General features: G+C 40.5%; 1 long non-coding RNA gene across 1 annotated transcript in view; it reads right to left on the minus strand.

Moving 5' to 3' along the window:
- LOC144994405 (uncharacterized) overlaps nucleotides 1-12,183 on the minus strand; it is a 32,876-nt gene extending 20,693 nt beyond the window's left edge. The window contains exon 1 of the long non-coding RNA XR_013657937.1: nucleotides 11,035-12,183. This is a non-coding gene — a long non-coding RNA (uncharacterized LOC144994405). The remainder of the gene's footprint in view (nucleotides 1-11,034) is intronic.
- Nucleotides 12,184-12,594: the final 411 nt, after the last annotated feature.

Raw genomic sequence — 12,594 nt, forward strand, 5'->3', positions numbered from 1 at the left:
GACAACGGCAGGAAGTGAAAGCCCCCTGACAAGGAGGAGTTCATTTAGCTGGCAGGCCATCCCTCATCCTGAACTGACAGCGAGGCGCACTTTCCATTTGAGCACTCCTTACTCCTTCACTCCTTCAGATACTCCGGTACCTACCTTCTTACTACCATCAACATTTTTAAAAGCGCAACCAGGATATTAATTTCTATCAAAGCCATTATTTAAATTGTTTTTTAGAAGAATATTTAACACTCATCAACAATCACTCCTTGGTTTAAGTCCCACTCCAATCATCTTTTGATCTATTTTCAAAGCATTCCCAGTGGTCTTTCCCAGCGGTCGACACAGTTTCTGCAGAGCAGAGGTAGCTCATCAGGAATTTGCCTCTGATTTGTGGGCGGAACTGTTGGCAGTAAGTCTGTCCTCTTTTCCCGTCATCCATCTGTTTACACTCTCTCCCGCTAGTTTACGGCCCCTTACAACCCCAACATAACATCTCCGGTGCAACAAAAATGGCGAACTAAGTTAGAGTTATCTAGCCGTACAGTTTTGAGATTCCACCTCAGACGAGGAAAATGAAGACTCACATAGACCTATTCATCTACAAGTGGATGCATCGTAATGGGAGAAGCAGGGAGCTTGTGATTGTGGCTTCAACGTCACTGCTAAAAACGTTTTTCAATGGTCTTTTTTTGTCTTCTCCTGATTCACAGTGATTTGAATAAAGGGTTAGGGTCACTTAGCAATGCAATTTTAAGATTTATTTATGTCCTCCATTGTGAAAAAATGCCACAAAAACATGTCAAAAACACAAAAAAAACATTTTTTCACTTCAGGTTTTCTTTAAACAAAACTTTTGATATAAAGCATGCCTTGAAGGGAAGAATGTTTCTCCAATTAGAATAATATATTCTGTCCATTTGTCAAGTTTAGAAGCACATTTTTTTCAAAGTGATATAAAATCTTTTAAGACTGATGTTATCATACTTGATTACTCCTAAAAAGATACAGCACATCCAAGGTAAGCAACACAACTTCACAGGGATAAACCGTCCAAAAAATGTTGAACCAGTCCTTCAAGTTTTTTTAGAGTTAAAAGAGCCTGTGCCAAGATGCACAACTCCAGCGACAAAGAAAAAGACTCTTTTTGTTTCTTTTTGAGAAGTCAAACCGAACAGAAATTGATAGTTTTTACATAGATCTTATTCTTGGTTAAATTCACTTTTACACAAACCACAGTAGCAATGTGCGTACTTATTCTGTGCAGCATTTTTCCTTATTATTCTAAGAATTGAACCTTCTAACTGACAGATTAAATTCCACCTGCTGAGTGAAGAGCGATGATAAAAATCTACCAACACAGATGTAGTTGCAGGATTACTCAACCGTTGTGGCTAAGGCTAAACCACTGAAACAGCTCTACCTCTGGCTCAGTCACGCATTCAAAATAATGGAATTCACATGTTTAGTTTTCATGATTACACTAGCTTTTAAGCTGCATAAGAATGTTTTTATTTACTAATCTATATAAGCATGAATAAACTATAAAAAAGGAAAATGAGTTTGAGTGCAGGTGTCTCAAACTGTGGAAAGTTGTATGAGAATGTTTCCAGGATATCAAAACATTTGCAGAGGGTTGTTACTTTAAGTCAAATGAAATCTCATATTCGTGTTTCCAAAGTTTTCCAAAAATAGTTGCAAAAATTAAAACTAAGCACAAACAAAAAGGGAAATTCTGATATTCTTGTTAGACAAAGTTTGCAGGATATTTATGAAAATCCAAATAAATTCATTACAATATATGTATAATTTTATTTGTTTATTATTTTAAATATTTTCTATAATAATAAATGTTATTTTTTCTTAGGAGCTTTCAACAAACAGTTTTGCATTTGCAGCTTTTACAAATTTTAATTGATCAAACTACAATTCCAAAATCCAGCACCCTTGAGATTACCCAGAAATCTCTGCGAAAAACCAGTGTGCATAGATGTTCACTAGATTGGTGAATATAGACCACAATGTATTGCATCAAACAATTTTTTTTCATGTGAAAAACATGCATTTCAATTTATTATTTAAAAACCATCCAAGTTTATATTATCAGAACTGATTGGATTCATGAAGTGTTAATATTTTTTTTTGTCTTCATTTCGCGAAATCGGTAGAAAGCATGGTTTCTGAATTTCTTTTAAAATCCAATCCTTGGGGGGTCCTGGCCCGTACCTGGGGTTGGGGCGGGGGGATGCCCGGAACTCCTGGGTGGTGGTGGGGTGCTCGTCTGGGGCTGTGGGCGTCCTTCTCCGGTGGGGCCCTGCGTTGGGTTCTCCCGGCGCGGCGGGGGGGCTGCTCTCCTGGTTGGGCTGGGGCGGCGCCCTCTTTCCCTCCGTGCCTCCCTGCTCTTTGGCTCTGGGGGCCTTGCGGCGGCCCTGCTGGCCCTGGCCTGGGTGGCGGGCTTGGTCGCCCGGGCGGCGGTTGTTCCCTGCCGGTTCCCGTGTGGTGTTGGGGGGAATCCGGCTGCCGCTGCTGGTGCGGTGGGGGTCTTGGGGTGGGGATGGCTGGGCACTCTCCCTCCTTCTTTTCACGTTCCACCATCCATTTTAGAAGAACATAAACACTCACCTGAGCACAGGTGTCAGCTCAACAGACTGAATGACTGAAATATTTCACACTAGTTGGTTTTAAGGCATAAGTATGCGTGTGAACACTATCTGTTTTGTGTACATGTCGACAGGTGGACATTTTTGCAACTAACAGGTGTGTTTATAACATTTGAGTGTGTGTGTGGACAGGCTCCGCCCTTTTTTTTTTTGTTTTGTTTTTTTTTTACATTTGAACCTTACCATAATGATTAACAACCAGTAAACTTGTTGCTTTATGCTGCTTCATGGTCTTATCCCCCTTCCCCTCCTATTATCACCCCCTACCCCCCCTCTCTCTAACGTCCCTCTTTCTTCTTCCCCTCTTTCCTTTTCCGTCCGGTCCAACACCAAAGATTTTCAGACATGTTTGAAATTAATAAAGTTTGGCCTCAATTACAAAAGGGGTTTATTCAGACATACCTTTGGTTTGTCTGAAGATTAATAACCCCTCTTGTTAAAGTAAAATATGTCCAACCCAAGAGGCCCTCAGCTCTCATCTGTCTGCCTAGCTGTTGGACAGGACAAGTTAGAAAAAAAAAAATAAAATAAAATAAAATCCAATGTAGCTATGCACTATATAGACTTTCAGTAGTTAAGGAGTAGTAGGGAGGGAATTTGGACAACACGCCAAAATCTTATGTCTCCTTTTTAACCCTTGTGCTATCTTAAATGACCCCACCCTTATATTGACGTGTTGTTCCTACCAGGAAAAAGGTGGATAAAGGTGGAAAGATTTCATGTAATCCATGGACACCAGTGAAGATCACAAATCATTGAAGAAAAATGTTTCAGAGCACTTGTCTGTGGGATCTAGATGACCCAACTCCCCAAAAAGTGCCTTGGATAGCACAATGGTTACAGTATGGTTTGAGGCTTATTTCCTTTTTTGTTTTGAAGAACTGCTCACTTGTCATCTCACATCGTTAATCTCCTGCTTTTTTTGTGCCTTTTTTCCCACATGACTTCTGTCATTTGCTACATCTGCATCCAATAGCTAAGCACTTTCTACGGAATTCATCCCCTTTAATTATGCTGTTCCTTTAAATTTGTGCTTCATTTGTTTTTTTTTACAAACCACATTCAGTTCAACCTCAGCTGTCTCCCTTCATTTATGCCTTTGGATCCTCATCTTTCAACATCTTTGACAGTTAACATCAACCAATTTTGCTGACTCAGCAGTAACAAAGGGAATGGTCCATGGTGGTTTTATAATAAGCAAGCGCCAGAGCTGGTACCCACTTTACCTTCACCATCATCCCACCCACCCTGGCCTGTCCACCCTTTTCTTTTGGCTGCATGACTGAATGCCTCTTCTGTAGCACAGGAGGCATCAATTACAGGCCTCAGCCGTCGCAGTGTCACTGCTCTGTAATTAATGGGCTCTCCCGGCGCTGCGCCATGGGGCCTGGCCTCACCGTGAACTCCACAGGAATTCAGAGACAAACACTCAAAGCTGTACACACACATCAGGGCATGAACGAACACACTCTGGTGCTGGCATGCTGCTTGCAAGATGCTGCTGAACACCTGTTTGTTGAGTTTTAATCTGTGCGTGTTTACTGGAAAAATACACATTCTGTGTTAAAAATTACCTGTTCACACTTGTTCACAGGAGCAAGGAGACACACCAACACTCACACATTCATATACTCAGGCTTCTGCTGTCGACCCCTTCATTTGTTGATCAGCCATACAAACAGAAGCAGAGGTCCCCTGGGTCACGGGGTCATGGGATCCCGTGCTACCCAATATCTCAACACATGCTTGAGGTCTTGCTGCTCTAATCCCACTGGGTTCTGTCAACTTCTTCTTTTCAACATCCAAAATCCTGATTACTTTAAAGCAATTCTCCACTTCAACCGCCCTTTTTGGTGGTTCCTCTGTGGCCGACATGCATGCAAGACTTCCCTGAGCCTTTGCTCTCACTTTCAGTTCCTGCTTTCCTCCCTGCATGCATTTCTCCCTCTTCTTTTCTTTCATACGTTTTCTGCCCTCCTCCTTCAAACATCATGCTTGGAGCTGACAAGGAGCACGACCCTGCTTTTATTGTTGCAGCAGGGCAGAGGAGCAAACACAGGGCAGGGGCTGTCACCCCGGTGATTAAAGAGCGCATGTTTTCAGTCAAGCGACTCTGAGGGGAGCAATCCCATAGAGATGCAGAGGTGGGGGTGAGACGAAGATCCTCTTGTGTTTTGAAATCTGTACAATAAAACCAGTTTTATGCCACCATACATCAAAAGTGACATTTGCAGAAATGATCCCAACAGTTATCTTGTAAAGAAAAGTAATTTTTTTAATGTTTCCACTCCACAGATTACATGAAAATTTGACCTAACAGCATTTAGTTCTGAATGTGTCAATAGAAGCTGTATACATCATCACATGACAGGCTGGAGCACCCTCAGAAGCTCTCCCGTAAACCTGTCACTTTCAAAGATGCTAATAGGCACAAAATATCGTAGTCATCAAAGCTCCATAAAAGCAAGGTTTGACCATCACATGAGAGCATACAGGCCAGTAAAATGTTACTATAGGGGTTTCTGTTCTTGATGGGTTGGAAAGAAGCAAATAAAAAGAGCTCTCTGTTGATTGATGGCTGCGGGGATGGGAAAAGAGTTACGAATGTGGTATTTTGACCATTGGACCTTACTCCACAAAATATTATTTTTATTAACGTGAACAGGAATCAGTTTTTCTGACAACACTCGAGAGGATTAAAACAAATAGCACTGCGAAAGCACCAGGCAAGGACAGAAATAAATAGCACGGCTGCCTCCATGTTTTATATAGGAGTCACCTCCAACAGCTGTGGGCCTCTCTGTTAGGTGTCCAAACTAAACACATGGAAGTTTGCTTAGTCATAAATTAACAGCTTGACAGTTGAAAGTGTTCAGACTAATTTGTCAAATCCCGCTTGTTATTTTCCATCGCTTAAATTCACTGAGGCAGTTTTTCTTTCTGTCCACAAGGATTCCAGAAATGTGGCTCTCAGTCCATCATAGTACTCAAAAAAAGACAGTTTTAGATTCTAAAAGCTCTCAGCTGCACATCCTGTCAGCTCAAACTAGAATTTATCAATACTCGGCACAGAAATAAGCTTGAATTAATTTCAACCCTTGTACTATTCATCTCCATGGACTGCTCTCAAGGGACTGGGCTCTAAAACACCCCCAGGCATCAGATCAACATTTATAGCTCACCAGCTCAACAACTTGTATTTTTTGTTAATACAGCAGTCATGTTCTGCTGGAGTGGGATAATTACTATTGACAAATTTTTGCCAAACATGCCAGCACAGAGTAAACACAGATGATGTTTTTGGCTCGGAGCGTCATACAAACAAATGTCATTCAAGATGCAGCGAACTCTGTTGCATGATCGCTGTGGAGTAGAGCTTCAGCAACGCCATATCACTTTCCTGCAGTTGATTCTGTCTGACAGCACACATGATGTAAACTTAAAAAAGTCCTTATTTATTTTCTTTCACACACAAGTCCAAGTGTAGGGATTCCCAGAGGAGCAACGCAGAGAGAACTTCAGCAATAAGTTGCTTGTGTGATGGCACAATTTAATAACTAAAAAAAGGCAAGTTAGTTTTATTTAAAAGGAAAAAAGCATGCACATAATGTTGTATTAATTTTAGCTTACCTTTTAAAGAAGTGAAGCAACAAGTACATTTAAGAACATGATCACTCTAAGACCAACTCTGTAAATCAATATTTTTGGTATTTTTAACATGTTCTTGTTGAATTTGTTTGATGATGGAAGACAAATACACAGAAAATTAAATGCAAAATTGCATTTCTGAGGTTTTTTTTTATTCAAATCCTTGTGAATCAGGAGCAGAAGGAATAGATAGTTTGAAAACGCTTGTAGTAGTGAAATGGAACCTTCAACTGTCAGGTAGGGGGGTTGATGAAGGACCCTAAATGCAAAGACAGGCTGGTACAAGGTTCCAAGGTAAAGGGGTTTATTTCCAAACAAAAGGAACTACTAAACACGGCAACCAAACCAATCCAAACATCGGGATAACCAGGCAGACATGTGAGGAGACAATCAGGGAAATGACATAATGGAGCAGCACAGAGGAAGGCAGAGAAAAGACTTAAATACAAAAAGGACTGACAAGACACAGGTGAAAACGATCAGGAGAGATTGGGACCAGGGGGGTATTCCAGAAAGCATGTTTAAACTACCCTGACTTTAATCCTGAACTCTGGCTGAAATCAGCCTGAACTTGCTTACTCTGGGTATGTCCGTTCGAAAAGACCGGATATGAGTTGGCGTAATTACGCTCGACTTTGTAACCCTGGGTTAACGCACGTGCACAGCAAGTATATAAAGACATTCTCAATGGATCGCCGATTTCCGGAGTCACCAAACGCGTGGAGAAAAAAAGAGAGCGCCATACTTCAGTGAGACGGAGTCGGAGCTTAGAATGACGGCATATGAAGATTATGCCTCAATCAAAAAAATAATACTCTGCATCAGCAAAAGAAATAGTTTTTGCCTGGATGACAGACATAAAAAGAACGGCCAAAGGAAACGCAGGAGTTTCTATCTCATTTCTATTTTCATTGTGACGCATATACGTATATACACATACTGTATATATATATATACAGTACATATATATACTGTATATATATATATATATATATATATATATATATATATATATATATATATATATATATATATATATATATATAACTAAATGTCATATTACTCCAATTCAATTAAATGTTTTTTCATCTTAATTTATTGTACTTCTTGAACTCTCATATGTCTAAGTTTGATCCTGCAGATATACTCATTTTTAAAACAATAAAATGAATGAAAGAAAAAATTAATTAGGCAAAACACAGTAAAACAGCTAAACAACTAAACACATTTGGTCCAAACCCACACACACCCAAATCCGTCCAGACAGGCAAAGGGAATGGTATCCCACAATCCCTTGCGGTGCCGATCTAACAGCAGCACCAAAGTTACACCCACTTAATTTAATTAATTTGAATGAAAGTAAAATAACTTTCTGATAACTACGTGTTATTTTTAAGCTGACTTAACTAAAAATAATTGATTAATCTGAACTAAAGCAAATAATTAAGTTAGATAAAAGTAAAAAAGTTTCTCTTTCCAACATCCATGGTCTTATCACCCTCTCATGGTGGAAAAAGTGTTCTCTGAGCTTCTTCATCCACTAAATCATCTTCAAATGGACACGCCATGCTGCTTCACCTCTCTGAAATCAAACTAACCTTCAACTAAACCTGCTGAACATAACTATAACCAGGTTATGTTCAGAGCATGAGTTACCAGGGAAACTAAGCATACCCTGAAACATACCTCTGTTTTTGGAACCGGAAGCGGTGGTTGTACACTTCTTTAGCCTCAAACTTACCGTGGGAGTTAGCATAACCTGCTTTCCATGGTGACTCCGGAAATCAGCGATCCATTGAGAATGTCTTTATGTACTTGCTGTGCACGTGCATTAACCCAGGATACCAAGTCGAGCGTAATTACACTAACTCATATCCGTTCTTTTGGAACCAACATACCCAGAGTAAGCAAGTTCAAGCGGATTTCAGGCAGAGTTCAGGGATAAGTCAGGGTAGTTTAAACATGCTTCTGGAATACCCCCCTGGATTTGGGCACCCCTGCTTGTAGATATTCACACTGGCAGCAGTGGGAGCAGTTTACTTTTCCCAGACGGAAACATGAATGTAATGTTGAACAGTTGTGCTAACAAAGTTTAAAGTAGTTTTATATTTGACAACATATTAGGTACAAATTTTGCAAGTCTGTTTAAAAAACTAGTTAGTCTGCAGGTGTCTGCTTCTCTTTTATAATTTAAAATGACTTTTATTTTGCTTGGGATTAAAAATTTTGAAAATAAATCACCACATAGTCATGTGTAACAGGATCATTAGCTATTAGAACTGAATTACAGTGTCACTGTATTTTTATACAAAAATGCTTTCAGAGTTTTACAAGGTTGGCACAGGTTCACTGCAGTTTACGCCTCTATCCATCTCTATTCGTGCTTTGTCCTGTGCAAGGTCACTGGGGTTGCTAGAGCATATCTGAGCTGCTGTGGGGCTAAGGCAGAATAAACTCTGGACTGTTTGTGATCACAGGGACTCGCACACTTATAATAGAATTCAAAGTCACCAATAAACCTACAAATCATATATTTATGTGTAGCAGATGGAGTGAAGCTGGAGTGCACGGAGAAAACCCACACATGCACAGGGAGAACATGCAAATCCCCACAGAAATGACCCAGCTGGCATACAAACCAGGATATTTTGAAGTGAGGCGACAGTGCAACAGTGCTCACTATCATAACAGCGTTCCCTCATGTCTGTGTTTCCATGCAAAAAGACAACAAATAGGTGGAGCCTATTGCTTTTTTTAACTCCACGTGACAAACAGATGTCAGACAGAAAAGGACAGAGAAAGCACCACGCAACAGTTTTACTACTACACTGTGTGTGTTTCCCTTTTTAGAGGGTCACCACAATTGAGTTTTCTCTGTTTGCAGTATCTTGAATGGATGGAGTCAGGGACTCCACTGCCCTCTAACGCTTTCTTCAATGGGTTTTGCTTCTGGTAGTTCAGTTAAAAGACAATTCAAATCTATTTGAAAACAAATTGCCCTCAGTAACCCTTGGAGGATGCTGTTAAAGCACACCTGCGCCAAGAGCTGGCAGGATTCATCTAAACTGATTTGTGTACATTTGTGTACTTTTCATCTATTTAAAGGTTGCACTGACCTTCGTTTAGAGAACAATGTCATTATCTGTTAAGCACTGAACCAAAGCATTGTGCAAATAGTTGGAAAAAAAGGGTAGGGTTTCATCCAAGAGTCACATGAGTCATTTCTCCTTAAACAGAGAAAGATGTTGTCTCTGCTTTTTGATGTTATTTTAACACAGTAGATTGAATATACCTTATGAACACTGAATTGTAGCAGCTTTTCTTTTGCAATGACTGATAACTAAACATTGATTTGGCCCTATGTATAATCTGACTTTGAAGAATAGATAGATTTACAACAATAATTTTTTTTAGCAGTTTATAATAAGAACAATTAAAGATTACCTGTTTTATTTATTTATTTATTTATTTATTTATTTATTTATTTATTTATTTATTTATTTATTTATTTATTTATCCATTTATTTATTTATTTATTTATTTATTTATTTATTTATTTTGATGATGCAACTTCTTCTGCAGAGAAAGACTGATTTTTCTTTTGTGTTGCTTTGTAAACACAAAAGACTGATTTTGTGTTTATATTTGTAAAACACATATCTAAATCTTTTTTCTCTTTTAAAATATCAACAAAAATAAAAACCAATTACAAGTCATTGCGACAGAAAACTAACAGTAAACAGCAAAAATGCTCTCAGTGCTCTGCAGCCTCAGCTTTTTTTTTTTACTTAAAGATAATCATTGCCAAAAGCAAGTATATTTATTATTGCAAGTATCAAAGTCCCTGTAGGCATCACACAAATAACATACCAAACATGCCTTGTTGTAAAACCCTAATGAAACATGCATTTCAATATCTATCTGTTTGCCATCTTTAACTCGTGAGGTATTTGTCAAAATGTTTTAGCAGAATAGACATAATAACTGCCAGACAACTCCGGTTTAAGGGCCGGATTATGGTGGCTGAAGCCCCAAATGGTTCCAAATGAGAAAAGCTGTGATGTAGCCGCTGCCTTAAAGGATGGGTAAAATGTGAACAGTAGGTTTCTTGGAAATTCAGTGAGTGACGATGTCCGTCCACCCAGTTTCAGAACCTGCTGAATCCTTTTTGGGGTCACGGGGTTGCTGCAGCCAACCCAACTACTACCAAAACTGTCTGTCGAAGTATACCCTGAACAAGTCCCATAGGCTGTTGCAGGGCTTTTGCGTCCCACATAATCAGTGATCGTTTGAGTGACTTTTGCTTTTCTATCAGCTGGAACCAGTCTGGCCATTCTACTCTGACCTCTGGCATCAACAATATTCAGTGAGAGCTCACAGAACTGCCCTTCACTCGATAATTTCTCTTTTTCGGACCATTCTCTGTAAACCCTAGAGGTGATTATGGGTGAAAATCCCAAAGGATCAGCAGTTTCTGAAATACGCAGACCTGCCTGTCTGGCACCAACAAACATGTCTTGTTCACAGTCACTTAAATCATCTTTCCCCCTCATTCTGATGCTTGGTTTGAGCTGCAGCAGATCGTCCTGACCAGGGGTTTTAGTTAAGAAAGAAAACAATCATTTAACTTTTAAAATAAAATTGATTATGGTTTGCAAATCAAACAGAAAAAAAATCATTTTAAGGAAGTGAAAACCCATTTCTTTCTGCTGTAGATACTTTATACTGCATCACTTACCAGACTACGGGCAACCTCTCCACGGTTTCTGTTTAAACTTCCAATCCTCTCAAGTCTGACACATGCCAGCTCCCATCTCTCATCATCACTTCTAGAAACACATACAGATCCATTTTCTCTTGCTACCCACTTGTGTGTGTGGTCTGTATGGCTCTGACTCTGAGTGTGTGTGCAGTTCCCAAAAGAGACAGGCAGCCACACGAGCATGAAATCCAGAAAACCTCCTCTAATTCCTCGTCTAATTTATGGCTCTGAGAAACATGTCGTGCTTGGGCTAAACAAACGGTCCTTTGTCACCGCTAGCACTCTTTGATCACAATGAATCGGATTAACTGTCTCGCTTCTACACCGGATCTGGCCGGGATCACTGAGAGGATTTCCACACATACACATGTAAAAGGCAATGGTACTCTAAGCTTTCTACCTGCACCTCATAATGCACATGCTATTCCTGAAGTCAAAGCTCAGCTTCCCTCATCGGTTTTCTCTGAACTTGTGACCTCTGCTAACAACTTCCCCTCCCCCCGCAGGACCTCCGCTGGGCGTCTTTGCAGCAGGCCCCAGTAGGTGATTGACAGCCACAGAGGAATTATTGAGCTGCGAGAGGAGGAAGAGGGAGGCAAAGCTCTTGGGTCAAGCACCAGCAAGGGGAGGACAGAGTTCAGCATCTGAAAAGTTATACAAGCTGACACGACCCGCTGTACAAACTGTGAAGGCCTCTCCCAGGCCAGCCTTTCAGAGACTCACAGTCTGTTACCGTGTTTGAAGAAACTCTCCACAGATGCCTCACAAATAAATCGTTCTGGTTTTGGCTGGTATGCTCAGAAATGTGCAGTGCGGTGGGATTCTTTTTAAGCTGTCTGCCGGAGGGACATGCAAATGTGTGTGCCTGTGGAGTAGTGGTGTAGAGTGATTAAGCATGTCGCCTCTGGCCTATGGGATTGACACTAACGCTGGCTGACTTGGGCACACATGGGGGAGAAAGACTAGGGGCACTTGTGTAACAGAGACACAGAGGCAGGTACTGTTCTCCCGCTGAGCTCGAAACAAACCGCTGTTGACATCCCTGTCACCAACACTCATTTCCAGCGCTCAACAAGATTAGACTCAACTGGCGGCGGTAGAGACAGAGGCATCAAATTAAGCAAAAGCGGCTGACAGCTAGCATGTTCAATGTGCTGGCTTTCTGCAGGCTGTTTTCTTCCGCTTTGCCTCGCATGAAATGCTATCTTTCAGCTCACATTCCAAGAAGAAGGATCAAAGATGAAATTCGGGGAAGATTTGGTGAGCCTCGTAAAAAGCAAGTACATCAAAAGGAAAAGTGGATTTTAAAAATGCTGAACTTTAAAGCGGCAGGGCATTAAAGACATATCTAACAGATACGTTTCATCATGAGTTTCTTTCTTATTCTCTTTTTTCAAAACGACAAGGACATTTTTGTTTTCGGGATCTGCTTCCCTCGGGCACACATGCAGACGTCACTTTGCCAGCCATTTGCTCACGCACGTCTACTTTAAGACATTTCACCCACACACAAACTGTCCCACTCCACCCACCTAG

This window comes from Oryzias latipes, chromosome 9, assembly GCF_053564925.1.
Source record: "Oryzias latipes strain Hd-rR chromosome 9, Olatipes_Hd-rR_3.1".
Lineage (NCBI taxonomy): Eukaryota > Metazoa > Chordata > Actinopteri > Beloniformes > Adrianichthyidae > Oryzias > Oryzias latipes.